The sequence below is a fragment of the Amphiura filiformis genome, chromosome 3 (assembly GCF_039555335.1).
Source record: "Amphiura filiformis chromosome 3, Afil_fr2py, whole genome shotgun sequence".
In the NCBI taxonomy this organism is placed as follows: domain Eukaryota; kingdom Metazoa; phylum Echinodermata; class Ophiuroidea; order Amphilepidida; family Amphiuridae; genus Amphiura; species Amphiura filiformis.
This window is the reverse complement of record NC_092630.1, coordinates 81,691,400-81,715,799: the sequence shown is the minus strand read 5'-3', so window position 1 is coordinate 81,715,799 and position 24,400 is coordinate 81,691,400. Positions and strand designations below refer to the sequence as shown.

Here is a 24,400-nt window from a genome sequence, read left to right as displayed (position 1 = left end):
TGCTCATAATTAGCGTGTTTAACTGTTTGAGAGAAAAGTCCATGTAAACTTTTGTCACTTTTGAAATGCACTGTTTTCATTCAAACTGGTTTAAGTTGGGAAAATCACTCGCTGTGCTTATAATTAGCATCTTTGACTGTTTGAGAGAAAAGTCTATGTAAACTTTTGTTACTTTTGAAATGCTCTGTTTTCATTCAAATTGGTTTAAGTTGGGTAAATCAGGTCAAACCGTGCTGCATGAGGTATCGAAATATGCAGAACAAACTTGTCCATCTGTTGACTAATTTAGGTTTAGTGTCTTTGAGATATTGTTTTTGTTTTAAGTGTACAGATACTTTTTATGCATAGTATATTACTGAATAAAGATTTGCATTACATGAACCAATTCCATATATGCAATAAGCAGGTTTACAATTCTCACACTTTACCTGTTATCCAAAATCAAGGAAAATAAAGTTAGCACACTTTCAATGTGTTAATGTCATTTGCTTCCCCACAATACAATGTAGAGCAAAATCATGGCAGCAGTAGACCTGCGAGATCCCTCAGCATTGATTTATAGAATAGAGGGTGGCTTCATATACATGGCTTGAGTAACTCTGATGGAGTGTTGTGATACGGTGCGCATTTGAAAATATATGAAAGTGTGCCAACTATTTTTTTCCTTGAGTGTAGCTAAAATCCTGTGGGAAAATATTGTTACACATCTCAGTGTTGATTGAAAGATTGTGCTGTGTGGCCTCATTAACATTACTCAAGGGGAGAGAGCAGAATTAAACATATTTGAAGGATTAACATTTTAAAGTAGGTTTCAACATCCATTAAGATCAGTTGCATATCACTAATACAATAACCAAGTATCCCTACATATTTTATACAGGACTGCACAGTACCCTATCCATCTAACTCACTACAATATCATTTTACACACAAATATCAGCCTTTACTCAGGATCATATAACACAAGATGCTAGCAATCTTGTAATTCTACCTCGTCATGCTCTTATTCATTTCGACATACTGAAAACAAATATAAAGTTTACTTCTTTAACCATGTTATTTTCATTAAATTTGACACAACAGTGGATTTACTTTTCTCATTTTGTTTCAACTCAGATGTCTACATTTTCCTAGAAGAGCAGACTTTGCTATTCAAGATGAATTTCATACCTCAAGCCTGTGGTAAGGCACAACTGATGAAAATTGTAGAATTCACCATGAATATTGTCATCATCTACTGTATTTTCAGCATTTTAAAATAATATCTGAAGATTCCTGTCCCCAAACTTTCTAAATGTTGTTCTGGATGTAGATGTTCAATACAAAACTTGTTCCTTGCTCAATGCTTACTATTGCAATCAAGGTTCCTAATCATCCTCCTGATGATGAAGATCATCTATATCAACCTTATGCCTCCTTTAAAATGGCATCATCATCATGATATCTTGTATCAAATGTGATGCTTTCTTGATATGCATCCTGCATTAAGTGGACAATATTCACTAAAAGATTCTGAGTACACACCGATAGCACTTTACAGTCCATCAACAAAATGTCATTTTTACTGATATCTCAGATAAAAACACTCTCGATACAATCACTAAATTCTCCTTCCCCGTGTGATTTGTCTGCTATATTTTTCCGCAGGGCATTAATCTCAGACAAGGCTGAACAAGTGTTTGATAACATTATTTTTAAAGCTGCATTAGCAGTTTACAGCCATAAGAAATGCTGATTTACAACAAATATTCACAATATTTGTGCATTTAATAAATTTGTGAACTAGATCATACATTAGTGTACAGTGGTGGCACCAGAAAAAAATCAGGTGGCATGAGGGGTGGGAGCAATTATGCAAAATTGCTGCATAAAAGTCAAAACTTCAGAATTTTTGGTTTTTACAACATCTTAACTCATACATGGTACCTCATAAACTTACATGTAGCATCATTTGCAAGAAATTTCATCCATAACTAAATCTTTACATCATTCATTTCCTGTCTAGCCGGAAGTAAAACAAATCTTCTGCAGACATTTCAAGTGTAGACAGATTTTGTGTCCATAGTCAGGCTGATGCTATCTACTGAAGATAGCTAAGCGTAACTTAGATTTAGTTCATACATTACATAACATGAAAATGAAAACTAGAAGTAAAATAACATCAGAGGATTTTCTGATTTATTTTCCATATACAAAACCCCTCCTCACATGCCCAGATAAGAGCAGTAGCAACATGTTACATGTTTGTATCATACAATATAAATTCTGACTGTGTTTATTTAAAACTTTAATCAATAAAAATATCTTCTTTTTTAAAAATAATATTGCAACTTTGCACTTCATTTAACTTCCTTTGAAAGTTCTATAATAAAGGTGTCAGCTTATGGGAGTGGGAGTAAAGTCAAAGACCTCTCTTTTCTTAACTATCTTGAAATCTTGCACCTCACTATGGTTTCATTGACACCTCACATTTCCCTTCTACATGTATGCAAACACAGTCACTTGTCAAGGGTGCCTGCCCTATGGACCAGAGTTAAGAGCTCTATGCATAATCCCAACATGAATTGCACTCTTAATGTTTTGATAATCTTACAATCTTGCAACTCACTACAGTGTGGAAGTTCCACAAATGGTCTTAGCTTATCAGATATCAGACACAAATGAAGTCTAAAGACCTTTGTTTTTTGATAATCTTGCAACCTTGCAACTCACTACAGTTTCAATGAAAGATTATTAGATAACACATGGGAGTAAAGTCAAAGACCTGTCTTTTCTTGACAATCTTGCAACCTTTCACTTACAATTTCTTTGACACTTCACACTTACCTTTCACATGTATGCCAAGTTAAATGTCTCAAGCTGTTGAAATTTACTGGACTTGCTGGACAACCTACGCATAATCCCCACATGAATTGCACTCTTTCTAAACATAGAGCGCAAGTGATGAATTTTTCACAAATTTATAGCACTACTCACTACCATCATTGACCATGCATGAAAACTGTCAAGGGACTTGTCGAACAACCTGCACATAATCCCAAATGAATGTCACTCATTTTACCCTACATGTGCTCCACAAACCAACACATTATACATTTATATCTAGTATTATTGTTTTATGAATTTGAGCAAAACCATGACAATTTTTGAATTGTCATGAGGTGGCCATAGTTAGAATCTACATGTATATAAAGTCTGCACAAAAAGTAACTCAGCTGTTATAAATACGCCTATAGATTCAGAAAAAATAATTGTTTTCACAATATTTCTATATATAGAGAAGGATGATTTATTTACGCATTTTGATACCCCATTACGTTAAATGTCGTTCAATATTAACAACACAGTAGTGCTTTTACAGAAAAATACCAGAATTTAAAAGTTGCAGTTTACAGCGATCAATGGTTATAATGCCAGCACTGTAAACACGTAAAGCCCGCTATTATCTTCGCGCTTACTTCAAATCAATACAAATAACTGCAACTTTTAAATTGGGGTTTTTTTCTTTCAAAACACTGCCGTATTGTCAATATTGAACAAAATTGAACAAATGGGGTATCAAAATGCGCGTAAATAAATCATCCTTCTTTTATGTTGAAATATTGTGAAAACAATTGTGACACGTACACCACGAATGAGCGTAAATGTCCTCAATTGTATTCTGAGTTACAGTGTAAAATGGGCATGAAGGTCATATTCATATATTTCAATTTGGTGCTACGTGTATCTCATTAAATGAGGTACACGTAGCACCAAATTGAGGTACCTATGAATACGACCTTCATGCCCATTTTACACTGTAACTCAGAATACAATTGAGGACATTTACGCTCATTCGTGGTGTACGGTCACAATTATTAGTTCTGAATCTACAGGCGTATATATAACAGCTGAGTTACTTTTTGTGCAAACTTTATGATAAATATCCCTTGAAAATGAATGATACTTGATATATTGCAATCAGATCATGATATCTTACACTTCCCACAATGCATTTCTCCCATTTCTATTTTCTGTACTGATTTGCAATCTAGTGCAACATGGGTCGATAGTAATGAAATATACCTGAAACAACAGAGCACATGAAACCAAGGGAACCTGTGCATAGGAGTGTCATTTGATGAAGTGAAGTGATGTCCCGGTGATGAACCATGTTGCAAAGGATTCTGTGTCATTTGATGAAGTGAAGTGATGTCCCGGTAATGAACCATGTTGCAAAGGATTCTGTGTCATTTGATGAAGTGAAGTGATGTCCCGGTGATGAACCATGTTGCAAAGGATTCTGTGTCATTTGATGAAGTAAAGTGATGTCCCGGTGATGAACCATGTTGCAAAGGATTCTGTGTCATTTGATGAAGTAAAGTGATGTCCCGGTGATGAACCATGTTGCAAAGGATTCTGGAGGAGGTAAGATAGCTTCTCTGGGTATTTGATCAGCAATTTTGAAATTGGGCAAGTACAACTATGCCTAGTATTGGTCCAGTGGTTAGGACTGAATGGCTCTTAGAGATTTGACTTATTTCAAACACTGTTTTCAATACCTAAATTTCGATACTTATTACAGTACTTATTTAAAGCATCAAAATCAAGCTGCATGAAAAAATTTAACAAAAAAAAAACATACAGATGACCATTTTTCTTATTTTTCACAAAGACTTTGTACGTCATTCTTCTTTAAAATAAAAAGCTGCAAATATAATTTATTTTAACAGCTACTTTTAATCTTAATCATCATGCAGGTTAGTTTTCATACCTGATATGCAAATTAGCACTCCACCCACGAAAACTGTCAATTGGGATATGCTCCAGTGGAGATCACACCGATCCATCTGAACTTGTACCTCCCTGGAATCTGACAGGTCCAATGAGGTATAAGACTATGTAATAAATACTTCACCATATAAGTGTTCAATATGCATTATGTATGTGTTCTATTATACATTGAAAATAGTATCCATTTTCAAACAGAACATACTAAAAGATGAAAACTTGTTCCAAATATAAACTTTCATATGGGAGTGAAGTCAAACATTTTTTTTTTTTTTGATCATCTTGCAACCTTGCACTTAACTAGCAACCTTGCACTTAACTAGTTCGTCGGTCGCAACACATAGTGGTGTATGTGAAGGACAAATGTTTCTGAGAAAAACATGTTTGAAGGATATATAGTAATAACGGAGTTGATACTCCTCCGCTGTTACCTCTCAGTGCCTGATTCCATTTGTAATTGAAGTTTAAGGTTCAACCTATTAAACTGTATCTTTAATAGTTGAAAAAGAATAACTGTTATAGGATATAGCTCTAAACCTTTACGTCACTATGTGAAACGGAAAGTTTTGGAAAAATCACTCTATGCCACTATTTGTTGCAACATTTCACACTTTCCTTTCACACATATACGAGGGGGTATCCAAAAGTTTTTGACATCACACAGAAGTGAAAGAGCTATACCAATGAAATTTTGTCAATGTAATCACTGGTCCTTATGTACATTATGGTCCAAAAATGGTCTCATAAGTATGTTTACTTTTTTTACAGGTGGCGCTAGATGGGCAGTAGGCGCATAACCTGCAAGATGGTGAAAATTGAGGCACGCAGCGTGATTAAGTTCCTGCATTTGAAGGGTTAGGCCTACAATGCGCAGAAAATCTATGATGAAATGAAAGCAATCTACGGTGATGATTGCCCATCATATGGCACTATTGCTTTTTGAAAAAGGAATTTCCAAACTGGCCACATGACCCTCACAGATGAGCCAAGAAGTGGACGTCCATCACTTACGGATGATGCGGCCACAGTAAAAAAACTCAAGAAAGTGGAGGATCTTATCATGAAAAGGTTATGCGCCTATTTCCCATCTAGCGCCTCCTGTGAAGAAAGTAAACATACTTGTGAGACCATTTTTGGACCATAATGTACATAAGGACCAGTGATTACACTGACAAAATTTCATCGGTATAGCTCTTTCACTTCTGGGTGATGTCAAAAACATTTGGATACCCCCTCGTACATACACATATTGGTAAGCGTGACGCATGGGACAGAGTCTCAAACTGAGCTTTTTGCCTAAGGGAAGAAAAGAAGGAAGGAAGAAAGAAGATGGAGAGAAAAGTTATCTTCACTGCTGCAGTTTTGAACCACTGACCAAGCTACAAGTGAATATTGCCTAGCCAACGTTATCATGTGTATGTCTAATTCAGATCATTGTGTAATCAGATCACGTGGGATGCTAGCATTTACAGTCAATTTGTCCTGTGGGATTTTATTGGATTGTACTGGACTTGCTGAACAACCTACGCATAATCCCCACATGATTTGAACTTTGTATATGTGAGTGCAATTATGAAATTGTTCACACCTGATATGCAAATTAGCACTATTCCACACATGAAACTGTCAAGAGATGTTGGACAACCTATAACATATAATCCCCACATGAATTGGACTTCTTTCACCCTATGTGTGTGCCATAAAGCAAAGCATTCAATATATATACATACGGTATCAAATATTCTTTTATTTTTGGCAAACAATTACAATTTTTAAATTGTATTGAGCTGGCTATAATTAGAATATATATCCAAAAAGTACCTTGCGAACTACTTGTTAGTGATAGTTAATTAGAAACTTGGGATTGGGTTAATATGCCTAGAATTGATATTGGTTCTTGAGAAAGGTACATAGGAATGTCATCTACCTAACCTCAATTCCCAGATTTCACCTACTAAGATATATGTGCACATCCCTTCTAACTGCAAAAGTCTCTTTATACCATTGTTTCAATTTTTCAGCTCATATTTTCAAGACAGTTTCAATCTTATTTCAAAATAAAGTGGGCCCTTGGGCCAAAGAGTGATACTGGAAAACTACATTTAAATGTGGTCAGTAAAAGTCAGCAAGATAATCTCAATGACCACTTCAACATCAACAGATGGAATTTAATTTTTTAATTAATTAATTTTAATTTGTCTGTTCTTGATTTGTGTGCCTGAAGTACATCTTGCAAAGTGTCACAAACGTAGACCACTTTAACATTGAAATTTTACAATTTGAATTCTTGCCTGTCAAAATTCCGAGGGCCCATAGATTTCAAATTCAAGGGCCCAAGTGACCCTTTCAGATTTGGTTAATATTGGCTTAACATTGGCTTCAATATGTAGGTTTTAAATGTTGAATTCATTGATACTTATTTAAAACATAAAATTCAAGAGATTTAATATTAATCGTACACAATGACTATTTATGACAGAGACTACTTTTGAAGAAATCCACAGGGAAAGAAGCCCTGAAAGCCATGATATATGATTCCTGTCCAATCTATTTTGATATCCTTTACCGAAAATTATGAAATAATATTGGAAATAACTGCCAGGAAGGGTTTCCATCCATTTAAGCCAAAAGAAAGGAACCCCACTGGGTATTTTTGCCATTTAATGTGGAGTTATATGGGGATTTAGTGCCATATATGACATTAATTCAAGATTGCACTGTCGTCCTACAAACACAACACATCAATTTAGGTGTAAGTTGAGAAATGTGCAAACATTACAAATATGCCGAAAAATCAGGTTTTAAAAAAATGACCAATTTAATTTCAAAAGATTGCACATTATGGCCATTATTTACAATTTGTACAGTATTCTTTCCGAAAATAAATAGCTGTAAATATAATTTATTTTAACAGTTACTTAATCTTAATCAGCATGCAGGTTAGTTTTCACACCTGATATGCAAATTAGCACTCCACCCACAAAAACTGTCAAGTGGGATATGCTCCATTGGTCCATTGGAGATCACACCAATCCATCTTAACTTGTACCTCCCTTGAATCTGACAGGTCCAATGAGGTATAAGACTATGTAACACATACTTGACTACATCAGTGTTGAATATGCATTATGTATGTGTTCTACTATACATCAACAAAATATTGTCCATTTTTACATCGACATACCAAACGATGAACAAAATTAATTCAAAAAAACTTAAATTAACAAGTCATAAAGAACCTTCTTTGATTTGTAAAATAGCCAACCAATCCTGCACTTATAGTCATGACATGAAAATAAGCCAAAACAAGTTAAAGAAATAAAGAAATTGGACAGGGGTGCACTTAGCTACAATCCAATTAATTCTTATTTTATCTGCAATAAAACGAATATCCAGTATATTTGCATCCTAATATTGTAGATTAATGTATGAAATATTAAGATTTGATATTGCTCAACAAACATTTTGAGTCGCAATACGATGTAGGCCTATTCATATTCTTTAAATTAATGTAAAATCACATCTACTCAGTGCAAATAATGGTTGATTTTAAACCTAATAGAATGGAATTTCTTATTTTTGACCAAATATTTCCTTAAATTTAATATTAATAGAAGGAAGTTTTCTCATTGTTAATATGCAAAATAAACTTGCACTAGTGAAAAATGCAATACCCGATGCAATAGCATTTAATATAACTATAGAGTTGAGTAAAAAAATGGGAGTCAAGCTTTTTGCTGGCAAAATTTGTTATTTCAAAAAAATTAATATAGTTCTTCTTGTCATCTTTTCTGGTGCCTCAGGCTGCTCACATAGAAGTATACGGTATTAAGTATTAAGCTATACTGAAATCGCTCATTCGTTCAGGCTGAGTTCATATAGGAGTATACTATGTGAACTCAGCCTGATCAATGAGCGATTTCAGATAGCTTAATATCGAGTATGTCAGTTTACCCATTTTCTTCGTCTTATCAAATGCTTGTAACTTTACTTCTTGAGGTCACATTGCATTCAATGAGGTGTCATAATGTGCAGAATTAGATAGTGCATCAATTAAAAAAATGAATTTGCCCACATATGGTTTAGGTTTTTAAAATTTGGACGGTATACGCTGCACTAAAAATCGAACATGCGCGATTCCCACTATACTATACTATACGCAGGTATACGGCCTTTTCGAGTAGCTCTTATGTGACCCGGTACTATGAAATTACCTTGCTCGATTTAATCTATACTGCGTGCACCATCAAAACGTGCATCGTATAATTCGAATAGTATACTTCTATGCGATCGTAGCCTTATGTGACCCGGTACTATGAAATTGCCTTGCTCGATTTAACTATATACGCGTGCACCTGTAAAACGTGCACCGTATACCCGAATAGTATACTTCTATGTGAACGCAGCCTTATAGTAATCATTTTCATTATTTGTGATTCAATTTGGGTCACTTTGCAGTGGCGTACCGTGGCCGCCCCAACCCCGGGGGGCTAAAGAAGAAACAATTTTGCCGCCCCTTCCTTAACAGCCCGAAAAGGTTGACCCAATTTTTTTCACGGTCGTTTGAAAAAGTGAAGAGCAAAAAAAAAAAAAAGGAATTTAGGCGCTTATGCCTCTAAAAGCTACCTTTTTCAAAATTTTGTATGCTTTTTAAATTTTTATGCCTTTTTTCTTTGTTAATTCGTTTGTCCGCCCTTTGTTTTTGCCGCCCTGTTTTTGCCGCCTTCTTCTTCTCCGCCGCCCTTCGCTTTTGTAGCCCCCTACTTTGACCCCGGGGGGCTGGCGCCCCCAAAGCCCCCCCCCCAAAATACTCGCATGCTTTGAGCACAAAATTCCTTGCACAAACAAAGGAACACCAGGATGTGAACTCAAGCAAAATCTCAAGCAGAACCCCTTCCCAAACACCATTTTGAAATTATTATTGACAACACAAAATCAGTTGTATAAAACACTAACTAAAATGACTGCCAATATTCGTGCTTGTTAAACATTATAAATAAATTCATGAAATGACCTGAACTGATTCTGCTTCAATCAGCCAAAAAACAGCATTTGCAGTATTTGTCAGCCCAACTACTTTGTTAAATCACTTTTTTTTATTACTTCCTTGGCAAGGAGAAGTGAATATGATTATGTGCACACATGCGTACCTAATTTGATTACAGATTTTTATTCCCAATAAAATTTCAAAATATTTATAAAACCACAGCACATACAAGAAAAATAATATCTTTTCAACTTTATTTCCTCTTTACACATGCCAGGATAAATTATTGTCACTTTTGCATCATGCATATAAATAAAGATTTGATTGAGTCAGGAGGTGGATATCATAGTTGTGCAAAAAATAATGTGTAAAAAGGGCAAGTGGTGTACGGGTGCGACATTCATTGCTTAGTGCCCAAAACATCAAAAATCAGAAAAAGGGTATGTTTGGCAGAACACCGAACATGAACATCAAAAATTACACCATTTTAATGATGTAATTATAGGTGTGTTAAATACATCAAAAATCAGAAAAATGGCTGTGTTTTACACAATCTCGAACACAAAATATTTAAATATAATGCCGCTTTTGCTACTGTTTGGGAGTAGTTAATGCATCCAAAGTATATGTTTAGGGTATTATGGAAGCCCTGGAAAAATATTTGTTAAGGGTCTGTTTTGTAAGTTCATTCATGAGCATGATATCCACCTCGGCATATATGTGCCCCCCCCGAAAATTATGAGGGGTCAAGTGGATGACAAAGGCAATAAAAATATAGGGGTCTTCCTGCTGTACATAATTAAAAACAAGAAACCTGGATAACCCTGGGTAAGAAGATGTTGTGGCAATGTCATAAATCGCAATAGCAATCAAGTGTGAAGTCTATGATCAATCATGCCAGATTTGTATCTAATAAGTGATCCAGGGAACCAGGGATAATCACATTATAGCTAAGTAATGAGTACAAAATGCTGGCATTGACACTGGTTAATGAGATGATCTATCAGATGAAAGGCAAAATAAAAGGGCAATATAACGCAACAACAGTTTGTATCCTGTAGGCTGTGTGCATTTCATTTTTGGAGCAATTTTTTTTTGTTTTTTATTTGAGAAATCCAGAATTTTTCATATCTAAACTACTCTACACTGATTTGAAATTAAATATATTGTGATTTGAGGCATGCGTTAAAATAAATCCCGACTCTAAAAAATTTCAGACCACCTACAGGTTTGTATTACAGAAAATTAGTTTGCATAACACAGTATCTTCATCCAAATGGGCTAATTAATTTATTGGGAGTGTCTTTTTTCCCCTTTAGCAGCATGCTATTTTTACACGCTTTACGAATGTTCCTTTGAAATTTTGTTGACATATTTTGCTTTAGATAATATCCTTACCTGCTATGGGGCAGAGTATACTACGGAGGAGTTAGGCCCAACCCTTGAAAAGAGATTCATCAGCATTCTGAGCTATTCTGGCCTTTTAATCAAATCAATGTACTACACATAATTCAGAAATTGTACAATCATTTGCCAAGCCCAACCAATATGAACTTGTTTCTTTGATGCATTGTTCACCTGCAGGTTCCTGACTCTGTTCCATGAAATATTGAAAGAACATCATCTTGTGTCAGCCACGGCATACATCTACCTGTTCATAGTTCACCTTAAATGGATTTCCTATCTTCTTTATTGTCATGTTTATATGAGCGTGCAAATTATCTCTAAATTTACCCACCTGCTTGTAAATCTAATAAACTTCACCCTGGTTCAACAACTATTCAGCAGCATCTCCATGCGCTCAAAATCTATGAATGTAAACCGCGTATGACTATGAGGTAAATATTGCATACTCACCTCCAGCAGGTTCAGTTTATAGTATCTAAAGCCTAACTAGAGGTCCACTGTCCCAGGTCACTGTACTGCAGACACATATGACAAACCGATCTAATGGCTGGAAGTAACATGTCATTTTCAAGGGCAAGAAGACAACAGTAATGGCTAAATACAATTCATCTTCATGTACTGTGATCTTTGCATAGATACCAGATGTGATTGATCTTGCTCAGGACATGACTAGATGGTAATTTTTGTGGGTTTTTGCAACTTTGTTAGAATAATTCAATCAAAATGTCATTGCCTTTTACATATAAGAAATTATATTAATGAAATTAATACTTAGTATCTAATTCTCACAACAAATATGTTCACTTTATTTGAGCCTTTGGCTTAAGCCTTAAGTTAAGGGGCTGTGCAATAATTATGAGCCCTAGGGGGTAAAATTTCCAAATTGCATGTCAAAAATTGCTTGTCCCCATCTCAGCCTGCCAAAAATCACTTCCCCCCCCCTCTCGACCTGCCGAAAAATCTTTGCCCTACCCCCATTTAACATGCCCTCTTTGCACATGTCAGGAGAATTTGCATATTTAAGCGTTTCCGTAATGTTTTTAGAGCGTTTCATTTAAAAGGCAACCAGTGAATGTGTGCCAAAATCACTTGCTCCCTCTCAGTGTGCCAAAAATTGCTTGCCCCCCTTTCAGCTTGCCAAATATCCATTATTCCCCATTTCCACCCCTCACCCCCCTCCCCAGCCAGGAAAACAAATTTTGGTGCCGTCATTGATGACACCATATTGGTCTGTTTCTCTCTCATCTTCATAAACATTTGTATCATTTTCTTTCTCAAGCTGTTTTGAGCATTATCGCGCACTGTCACATCTCACTCTCCCTTACCACCTCTCTCTCTTGCACCTCTCATGTTTTCACCTTATCGACTTGTTTTCTTCTCCCTTTTGCTCTCTCTCTCGCTCCAGGCTCTTGCTCTCACTACACACTCTCTTGCTTTCACACTTTTTTGCGCTCTGTCTCTCTCAAGAGCCTGTGTTTGATTAGACCTACTGCTAGACTCTCCTCCCTCTCTGTCTCCCTCTCCCTTGTTTGAGTGCTTCTCTCTCTCTTGCTCACTCTTAATAGCCCTTTCTCCCCCAACTTTCTCCACCTCTTATTTTTCATCTCTCTTGTTATCTCCTTCACTCTCTATGTGTCTGTATCTCTCTCTCCCTTGCTTTCTTTTACCTTGCATAGCTCTCAATCCTGCACTCTCTTGCTCAGCCTTTTCACTAATTTCTGTGACAAGTATCACTGTTTATAATCTATCTTCATTTGCTGTTAATCCATGCAGCACAGTCACATATTGATATCCAGTCCTCCTGGCCAATACTACATTTGCCATTCACCAGTAATCTACTATACACCTATCCGACTTCGCCATTACTGCGGTGTCCCCGATGTAAAACTGCGGTGTCCCGAGGTCGGGGGTTCCATCCATTATTTATGGTGTGCTATACAGAATTGTACCCGGGAATTGTACACAATAGTGATATTCAATACACAATCATGAGTATTGAATTACTTAATTAAATCTCCCGCTCTGGTACATCTGTGTTGCCGTCAATAGAGGGCCAAATACAGTAAACGCTTCTCGGATTGGTGTATAAGGTAATTATTGTATTATGTTTCATGACATCCAGACATTGTTTATGCATGCATGACACTACAAGTACATCCGAGTGATATGTAAAGATGCTATAAAAACTGACTACAGGTTTATCAGCAACACTTGAAATATTATTTGTAACCAAATATGTGTATTTTTGATGGAATTACAGTTCTTTTATTACCTGAGTCTTCATAATAGAAATTCAATAGCCATGACACGGTTTTATGTGGAATCTGATGTGCTCAGAGCAGAAATTTCAAATTTTTACTGTTATGATTGTGAGCATGAGTTTTCTCTCTAGTTCATAAGTCATTATCATGTTGTGGTAACATATGATATTGTATATGTCCTAGTCCGGGGGGACACTGAACTTGAGAATTGACGGGTATGTGCCTACGGGCATCGCGAAGTATTAGTACAAAACGTTGTTTAAAAAAAAGAGTGGTCATTGGGTACAAACAAAATGAAAAGGGGGGTCATTGGGTATAATATTTTGAAAAAAAGGGGGTCATTGGGTACAAAAAAATTTAAAAGGGGTCATCAGGTAGAATATTTTGAAAAAAATGGAGCAAAATTCTATTTTTTGTTCCAAAAAATTACACTACAATTTGCAAAAATAAGATTTGAAAGTTTCCATATTATTTTGTGGCAAATTGATGATACATTTCTAGAAAAAAGGGTCATTGGGTAGCCGCACCTACAAAATTAGGGGGTCATCGGGTATGACTTTTTAAAAAGAAGGTCATTGGGTATATTGGGTATATTCAACTTCAAAAAAGGGGGCCTATTGACAGGCACATGATCATTTCTAAAGTTGAGTGCCTGGTAAACATGTATCCTTGTGGCATGTAACTTGGTAGCTGGTCCACCAAAGTTTTTTGTATGTCAGATAAAGTCAAGATACAGCCCTGCATGTATGAACAGGTGACTGCAATATAAGTTCATATACAGCATGCTTATGTATATAGGATTTTTAGCATGGCTTGAGCATTTTGCTTGAGCCTGGTCCCATCAGAACCTAAGCATGTCTCTACACGGGGCAACCATTTAAAAAAAATTCCTTTTAGTAAAATCATGATTAAATGTAAACTATTACTGCTACTGAAAATGCACAATTGCTGTTTAAAACATGGTTTAAGTGAGAGTATTACACAGGTTGGCACATACCTGTAATGCAACTTTTCCTTGATATGAGTATCCCTTAAAGTCTACTGCAACTCTGCTCCCTTATATAGTATTCTGTCTATCTCTATTCACACTTCAACTGTGCCTCTGTGTCAATACTCCACAAAGAGATAACAACATCCACTCCTCCGTGTCACGATAAGACTGCTCTGTGACTGGTGGGTGATAATATTGACAGCACCTCAGTCAAGATGGTTATTGCGGCCTAGAATTACCTGTAATATGTGATGGGTAATAAAATAGAATGCAAAGAGTTAGTATGATGACGATGGTGGTTTAAACATAAAGTGAGCTGAAGTGAAAAGGTTATTTTAAGTGCTCATTTTTTCCTGTAATACTTACCATATTGCATTGATATCAATATACATAAGTAAATTGAATTGACTATTTGACAGATCTTGGAAATATAGTCAGATGCATTCATTCTTTTTGCCTTCTCCCATTTTCTTAATTACATTATGAAGTATAGATAAATTGAATTCAAACAGTTGACAGATCGCACAACCAAAAGGTAGTTAGATGAATTATTTTTCTTGTCTTACTGTCTTTACATTGTGAAATTTAAGTTGAAACAAGTTAGATTGAATAGGTGACAGACCATAGAACCTTGTCAAAAAGTAGTTTGATGTATTCAGGTTTTCTTATCTTACTGTATTTTTATATTGTGAAGTAAAGATGAATTGAATTGGATTGAGCTGTTGACAGAACATAGAATTGTTGGAAGAATAGTCATCTATATATATATATAGCTGTCGTTAAGCTTTACAATTTGTTTGGTTGTTTGTTTAATAGTGCTCATTCCTGAAAAGAAAAGGAGAGATTTATCGCCCATATAATTTGCTGGCCTGACCAAAGGTTTATGTGACCATCAAACAAAATTAGTCATTAGAAACTAGTTTTCCTTTTTTCCATGCACACAATGGAGAAATTCTCACAGAAATTGGGCTTACGGATTCTGCAATGTTATACGTAGCAAAATATAATGTTACTCCTTTGGTTGTATCTCCGAATCAATTTTAGCACAGATCAATTCATTTTGCTTTATTACTCCACATTAATCAATGTGTATATTAAAGGTACAAGTCTCTACTTTTGCTATCATTTACACATGTAGTAGCATAAATGCTTGTTTGTTAGATTTTACAACTTTTTAGCTAAAAATATGCAAGTACAGCTGTAGTTCTTTTGTGTATGCTCACACTATTTGCGCTATTTTTGAGTTAGCTCATGCTATTTGCGCTATTTTTGAGTTCGCTAACACAAACCTTACTTTTCGTACTTACATTCTATTTGGTAAAGCAGACTAATGGTATAATGTAACCTGTGCAACCTGTGTAAACTGTCACACAAAGTGAACCATTTTGTAAAATCAACTTATCACATCTAGAACTAGTTCTAGTTCCTCGAGGGGGTGCGCGCGAAGTGCGCATGGCCACGAAGCGGCCAACGAGGCGCTTGCGCTTTTGTAATGTCAGAGAGGGGTTGTCATGGTCCCATACAGGCACTGAACACTTCGTGCTAATCACATCTACAAAATTGATAATCAAAATTGATAATCTCAGTTACCTACTGGGATATTTTGGTATATAATTAGCATGTAATTGTTTATTATCATGCAGCTTCATCACAATTTATTTTGATACTCAACACAAAGAAAATGAGTAAAATGAGGACAATGTTTCTCAAGATGGAATTATTATTTAGTTACAAGCTGATTTACCATTCAAATCTTTTTCTTCTCCTTGAATAGTTTATTGAATCTATACGATAAATGGAATAGTTTAGTCCAATACTGGTAAGGCTAACTGTGCTTAGTTACAGCCTAGGGCCAATGAGGATAGGATCTATTGTTTGCGGTAGCCAATGGAAGTTGTCAATAAAATGTCGGTAGCGCCCAGTTTTCTGGGAATTAGCACAGATCCTGGGAGAATTCCAGGATCTGTGGATTTTATAGCATTTATACCGTAATCTGCCACCAGAGTAACAAGACAGACTAAATACTAAATTTTGGATGACATAAAAAATTCTGTTTTCAGCTGGAATTTTGCTAAAATATATATATGTCACATTTTTAAATCTTTCATGTACATGTACATCAAATTAAAGTTCTTTATCATGATGAATATTGACTTTTCATTTAGTCCTCATTTTGCTACATCAAATCATGTGCAATTTTGAGCATTACAGTGAACATATAGAGGGCGTAACTAGACCTGACCTTCCGGGGGGGGGGCAAGATTGTAAAATTTCCCAATTTCTGAAAAAAAATCGTAGTATTTATGTGCGAGCGGCTTGCCGCCAAGCATTAAACTGAGGGGGTCCAGGGGCCCGCCTTAGGGCCCCTGGTGGGGTCAAGGGGGGCGGAGCCCCCTGAAGCTCCTGGTTTTTGGCATATTAGAAGCTAAAAAATCAGTGTTTCAGAGAACAAATTTCACAATGAAAGTAGTAGGACCCTATAGATCTTCTTCCCTCTTTCTTTCCTTTCTCTTCCCCTTCCCTTTCTCTTCTCCTTCCTTTTTTCTTCCCTCTTTTTCTTTCCTTCCCCCTTTTCCTTCCCAATTTTTTGCTCTTCTTCCCAGTTTTTTGGTGCCCGGGGTGGGGGGGGCAGCTTGCCCCCTGGCCCCCCCACTGGTTACACCACTGATATAGACAATCAAAGCCCCCAACTGAGACAATAACAATTAATAAAGAAGCAAATAATTGATTGCCAATTAATTATTTAGAATTCAACATTTTCTAATGTATAATGAAAAGATTTTTTCCACCTGTCAAATTTCAACAGAATTGCAAGAAAATAACCAGAAACTTAACAATACTGCCATAAAAATCAATATTTATTTTATTGACTATACGATTGAGAATCTGAATCAACATTGTAAATTTGTTATTTACCTATGAAGGGAAAACCCCCAAACCGTACCTGTTCAAGAAAGCCCATTGAGTATTGCCAGTGACATACTTCTGCTGCAGCACTAGGGTAAAATCATCTATAAATCAATTCAATTCCTTGCTTCATTTTGGTTTAAATTTCAACAAATCATCCTAGCAGGGATGAACACACAATTGCAATGACCATTTGGTATACCAATAAAAAACAAAACCTGTCCAAATGACGTGAACCAACAATGCGTGGGATTAGGAATTTTAAATCATCCGATGTTATACACATGCAGTATTTCTTATCTGTAAAACAATGTACATTAATATTTCCTGATGCAAAAATACACCAACTAGAAGGCAAGGTCAATATTTCATTAAGTAACATAAGAATATATGACAAATCTGCTTAATTCCTTTTGACAGTAAAACTCATTAAATAGAGTCATAAATGGATGGTATAATTGTACACATCACAATTGATTGTATGTTCAATGCATTTTAATTTGAATGATAAAATCAGCATCGTTAATGCCAGCTTATTTATCTATTTGGAAGTTGATGGGCAGGATCGCATAATGATTCATATTAAATTTGCACATGGTGCACTTACTTTTTTAATTTAGTGATTTACCATAAAAAATTAGCCAAACTTAAGATAAATGGGTTCATTTTTTGCTAATATTGTCAATACTTTTTTTACAAACATATTCAGACTTTTTGAACCCCTCTTCCCTAACGAAAGGACTCATTTATATGACGTAATCAAACTTCTGGTTTGTTCCCTAAACTACTTTGTTATTGGGGAAATATGGCAAAAAAGTCAACCCATGTAATTACTGACCTGCTGACCATGACCTATTTTGTGAGGTTTCTTATTATTTACCAGGCCCGTTACCTGGGGAGCCTGGGGCCAGATGCCCCCAATCCCCAAATGCCCCAAAAGTCCCATTTGCGAGTGTAGCAATCGAAAATATAGGGGTTTTTTATGCCTTTTTGGTCAACAAAGATCAACATTTTTTGGGGAAAAGTCCACATTTTTTCAAAATCCACCCCTCCCTAGTCCAAAAAGGTCCAAATTTTGAAAAAAGGGTCCACTTTTTCAAATTCAGCCCCCAAATAAATCCTGGTTACGGGCCTACTATTTACTGCTAGACTTTATAAATTTTGGCTTATTTGGAGCACTGGGAGGACAGATGTGACAAAATGGTGCAAAATGGTGCAAGTGTAATGTACAAGGGGTTGACTACCTGCTGATTATTGTCACCTCAAATACACAATGCGTGTGCATAACTTGCCTTGATTTTCAATTTGTAATAGTACCGTACTCAGTTTCTGGAAACCTAAGACAAAATCAAAGACAAAATGGCAAAGATATTGTGTCACAGACGGAATGGTCCTGGAGAATGTTAACAGGTCATTGCTGGTACCTGGTAAGAATAATTTGATGCCCGTTTTGAAGAAAAATATGGAGAATTACACTAAAATAAATATTATATAATTTTAAGTTAACAAAATGGCAACAAAGTCCATTTAGATGCATAAATAAATGTTTCTGTCAATTCTTTTCAATAAGAAATTTGAGGCTAAAATCTTAATAAACCATATTTGGTACTTGACTTTTACCACATATATCAAATTAAGGGTTTATTGGCATTCAGCATGGTTCCTTGTTCAGAATGTCTAAACAAATGTTTTACAAGTCCAGGTTACAAGTACTGCAATCTTTGACTAACACTGCAGGTCTACAGGAGTAGATCAATCAATCTAGTTGCCACTGAAACAAAATCCCAGTGCTTACATGAGAACCCTGATTCAACATAAAATATAACAGGCAAGGGAGAACATCTCAACCTATTACCATAGCAACAGATATACAGCATAAGAATAAAGATGCACTATAATCAAATTTGCATCACTGTAATATGGCTACTGCTCAATACACAAGGGATCCATTTGACAGTATTACAGCATTATTTGCAAATTATTGCTGAGCAAGAGTTATTGCTTTTTCTTGGGGACAAATAATTAATTGATCTGAACTGTTCTACATGAATACAATTGCAAATTGAGTTGCAGAGTATCAACCTTTTTAAATTGGGAGCAATACCTGAACATGATTGTATGAGCTGAATGCTCAATGGTGTGTAATGTGTAGGGGTGTGTGTGGTAGGTAGGGGTATTAGGGTGTATTGGGGGGGGGGTTAGTTCTACACATCATTGAGTTGCAGAGCATCAACCTTTTTAAATTGGGAGCAATACCTGAACATAATTGTATGAGCTGAATGCTCAATGGTGTGTAGGGGTGTGTGTGGTGGGTAGGAGTATTGGGGTGTGTGTTTGGGGTGTGTACATGTTAGTTCTACACATCATAAATGTTCAAGGACCTAAACTTGAAAGCATATACCGGTTTTCCCAAAGACTTAAACCCTCTATCCCAGAACCTTGCCAGGGTTGTGCCCGAAACTGTAATCCGGGGGACTGCAGCACATCTGGGGCCAAGTGGCTAAAATTTGCCCCAAATAAATGTGTGAAGTGTCGCATGTCCCACAACCACGCACCGACCACCATGTCACTGATAATGCAATTCGAGTACTCTCCCCCCCCCCCCACCATCCCAAGGAATTTGGGGATCCATATGATGGGGCTTCAGAGTAATTACATTGCCTGACCCCATTGTATAGAAGCAAATATAGCAATTATGACCCTGGATTTTTAATCATTTGCATAAATGAACATTAAATAAACAAAAACAATACATCTCATGCCTTCTTTGGCTTTATTCCCACAATTATCGCTTCATGAATATGCAAATTTATGACAAAATCAGGATTTTCCTACAAATGGGGTAAAATGGCCAATTTTGTGAATCTTTAAAAGACTGTATCTTCGCAACGGATTGTCCGATTGAGTTGATTCAAATGGTTTTTAAATTATTTTGCAGAAGGAACAATCCTGACAGAAAAAGTAATTCCAGGGGTGGGTTTGAAATTTTCATGTGACCCCCCTAATATAAAACACTGAACCCACCACTCCCGGTCAATCCCTATGTAACCCCAGCTTACAATCAGTGTCCCACTCCCACATTTCATGGGAAGGGGGATGGTGAGAAAAGTATTTACAAATGGTGCATAAGATTAGAACTTCATTTTGCTAATTTTCCAAGAAGACACATCGCCCAAGCATACGACGACGTGTGGCAGTAAGTCCCACAGCCACCCACTGATGTGTAAATTGCTGATAATAACCAATAATACTATAAGTTTACAATTACAAATGGTTTCATTTTACAAAATTTGTCATCTTCGGAGGGGAGATACGCCGCAAAAAAAAAAAAAACCGGGAACTCAAACATACAACAGGTGTGCACCTCCTTGTGGGTCACTTCAATATAACAGTGCTGTGACCCCCCTCCCCCTCCCCGATCTGGATACAACCTACCTCTGCGTTGTAAGCAAACCACAAGCAAAATGAATATTAGAGGGTTTCTGTGCACCAAATATCCACTGGAGATTCAAATAAAAGAATCAATTTCAACTTCTCATAGGGCCCTTTGGGGTACCCCCCCACCGCATTCACCCACCACACCCGACACCCATGGCTGATACTACTACAGGGTGTCCAGTGTACCGGTACCCAATAATAATGTGAAAAAGATTGCAACAAAATGTGTTCACATTCATAACACACAAGTAGCCAGGCTTTTATCAGTTCCAATAATTGCAACTCATGACTCCAACCGGGAGTTCCAAGAAGTGCTGTGTATGTGTCGCTACGGTTTAGTGTGCATTCAAATGCATACTTTATAGCTGTCGAAACGAAAAAAATCGAAGCTCCACAAATGATTGCAAATTACACATTTATAATCATTTTCACAGGCAAGGGGGTGCCAGGGGTGGGTGCCCATGGACGCCCCACTTTTTTGCACTATTTTGAACTTTTTTGCAGCTTTGCATATAAACTCATAACTTTGAGCGCCCCACTATTTGTCACCTTGCTGCGCGCCTGATTTTTCACCACAAAAGGTGATATGAAAACACAGGTATGAATATATGGATAGGTCAAAGGTCAAACAGATTGCCAATTTAATATTCTGCAACATATACTAATATAATGAAAACAGTTTCCACTGGAGACACCCTAGGCTATGACACTTCCTACAACTTGAGAACATTAGTCCTGAAACATTCAAAATTTGTAGTACTGTATGGGATCATGGACGTACTAAATAAACTTATTTAGTACGTCCATGATGGGATATAGCAACTTGGCGTTGTGACATGTATGCCGTTCCTTATCTGGGATGGCATTTGCTGGTTTGTTCACATTTTTTTTTGTTAAATTTTGATGCTAAATTTTTACTTGTTTAATCATTATTCTGTATTTTTGTATTATATTGCAGAGCTAAATAAAAATTAACTAAACTAAACTTGCCGCGATAATGCACAACGAAAAACAACAACCAGTCACTGGATACCCATATTCTGAGCTATTCTGCAGTCAATCTGCACAACTATGACAACACAGTGAACACATGCAGCAAGCTCTATTATGAGTAGTACAGTAGTACGGTACGATTCGATTGTAAGGGGAAAACTCTGTAGCCACCTCATCTGCAGCTCATGACATCGGCTGGACATAAAAACAACAAATTTTAGATGCAATATGCCTACTATTAATTTATACTCACCAATCTGTGATGTAGCAACAAATGCACACACTGACAAAACTATAGCACTGTACTTTTCTTGCTGTACTGTCTCGAGACTCAATGCGGAAGTAATATCACTTCCGCAAGTTTACTGCCCAAGTTTTAATGGGTCTCATGAGCAATAGATGGCGCTATTTAAGAAACTTTTATGAGAGACCTGTGAGAGACTTAAAAAGTTTGGTCTCCTACCCGACCCCCCGGCCTGACCCGAGACCGTTTAGGGGTGGTGCAATAATTATGTGTACCCCCGGGTGTGGTGATTATAGGGGGGGAGGGGGGGCAAAGATTTTTTTGGCAGGCCAAAAAGGGGGGGAAGCATTTTTGGCAGGTCAAAAGGGGGAGGGTCAAGCGATTTTTGCTAGGTAAAGGCGGGGGGCAACAGGGGAGGGCAAGCGCTTTTTGGCACAGATATTTTGGGCACCGTTTCTATATTACACCCTAAAAAGGTGTAGGAAAACGTTAAAAACACGTTCAAATATGCAAAATGTCCTGCTCGCTGTGCTCGCATTATATGATAAAGACAATTTAAAGTTTTAAATTCAGGTTCCCAAAAATCTTGCATGTGTAGAGGGGGGGGGCAAAGATTTTTTGCACACCAAAAGGAGGGCAAAGGTTTTTGGCACATCAAAAGGGACAAAGATTTTTATGGTACGCCAAAGAGGGGGAGCGATTTTTGGCAGACCATTTTGAGAATTCACCACCCCGGGGGTACACATAATTATTGCACCACCCCTTATAGTGGGCGATTTTCACTTTCTGACTCTGCATAGTGTAGATTTCTTTTTGACATGGGGGTGGGGTTGGAAAACATTTCTTGAAATATAGTAAACCATTTGGCGACATAATAAGTTTGTGGTAAAAATGCACGCTAATCGCAAGAAAAATTGTGCCATTTTGAAGCTAAACTGTTGAAATATGGTGCAAAAACTACTTAAACTCGCATCCAGTAAAGCCTTGTTTTGAAGCTCGAAGACATGTACAGTCTCTCTAAAAACAAAACCGGTATATATATCCGGGGGGCACTCCAACTTTGGAGGTGACGCGTATGTAGGTCTGTTAAGACCCCCTTTTTCAGCATCGCTGATACCCAAAGACCCGATATTTTTTTACGAACACATGCGCGCTCCACGCTCTGTCACCCGAAGACCCCCTATTTTTCCATTTGATCTGTCACCCAAAGACCCTTACAAGTTCAATTTGAACAGCAACTTTCATTTATCACTGATTTTGTTACTTATTTTGAAAAAATAAAGAAATTTGAAGCCATTTAGAACTAGAAATTCGATTTTCGAGGTTTTTGTGGCGCTGTTTTAGTTCTCACCCAAAGATTCCATTTAAAAAAGGTCATGTTCTCACCCAATGACCCCATATTTTTTACATTTTGCTCTCACCAAATGCAAAAAATCATGCTCTCACCCAATGACCCCATATTTTTTACATGTTGCTCTCACCGAATGCCCCTTAGTGCGAAAGCGCCAGCCCTACACCTGATATCCATTTCAAATTGAAGTGCCCCCGGGATATGATATGTAAAGCAACTGCAATTGTGTTTCGTCGCGTCTGTGCCCTGAAATTTTATTTTGCCCCCCCCACCAAGAAAGCTGGCCACGCCCCTGATACATCCGTGCAATAACTTTTGAAACCTGATTTGAAAGCAATTTATATTCTATGATGTCATGAACTTATGGGCAATCTTATAGACATAAGGCATGTAAGAGTGACACTGATAAATGATAAGTGTATTGTTGGTGGGCCCTACAGATCTGTTTTGTTTTAATTTGTAACAAAGTTGAAACTGCATTTGTAAATAAGTTTAATCCACTAGTAAAATAAAGCATTACCTACTACAGTGGAAACAAAAACAGAGAGTATTTTTAAGTATACCTTCATTATGTGTGTGTGTGTGTGGGGGGGTAAAAAGTTTGGGTGTATACAAAAGGGGGGGTCAAAAAGTTTCAGTCCATAAAGAGAGGGGGGTTCTAAATACAGTTTAACATACAGACAGGGGGGGTCAAAAGTTTTGACATACCAAATCAAAATTTTCCAGGCCCCCTTGCCCCCAGTATTTATGAACGTTCCCTAAAATGACCAAATATGATGTTAATTTGGTCATCGGAAACCCAATACAGGGTCCGACATTGGGGGGATGATTGTATGGAGCGGGCCCTGGCAAAATATTGGGGATTTATCCCCCACCAGGATCTACGACTATGGGCCATGAAATTTTTGTACCAAAAATAGGGGTTCATAGGGTATATTGCTGATCCATTGATTATCCTTTTCTGGTGCATTGTGGGATTGAAAAGGGGGCAAATCGATCGCTAATTTGCTCCCTTTTCTATCCCACAATGCACCAGAAAAGGATAATTAAT

The 24,400-nt window shown here is 36.9% G+C and overlaps 1 protein-coding gene across 3 annotated transcripts in view; it reads right to left on the bottom strand.

Moving 5' to 3' along the window:
- The window catches only part of LOC140149254 (protein kinase C delta type-like), a 245,718-nt gene extending 223,598 nt beyond the window's left edge, over window positions 1–22,120 (bottom strand). For all 3 annotated transcript variants that reach the window (XM_072171491.1, XM_072171497.1, XM_072171492.1), the window contains exons 1-2: window positions 22,008–22,120; window positions 14,423–14,655 (exon numbers count right to left, since the gene is read on the bottom strand). The gene's annotated coding sequence lies outside the window, so the exon portion shown is untranslated. The remainder of the gene's footprint in view (window positions 1–14,422; window positions 14,656–22,007) is intronic.
- Window positions 22,121–24,400: the final 2,280 nt, after the last annotated feature.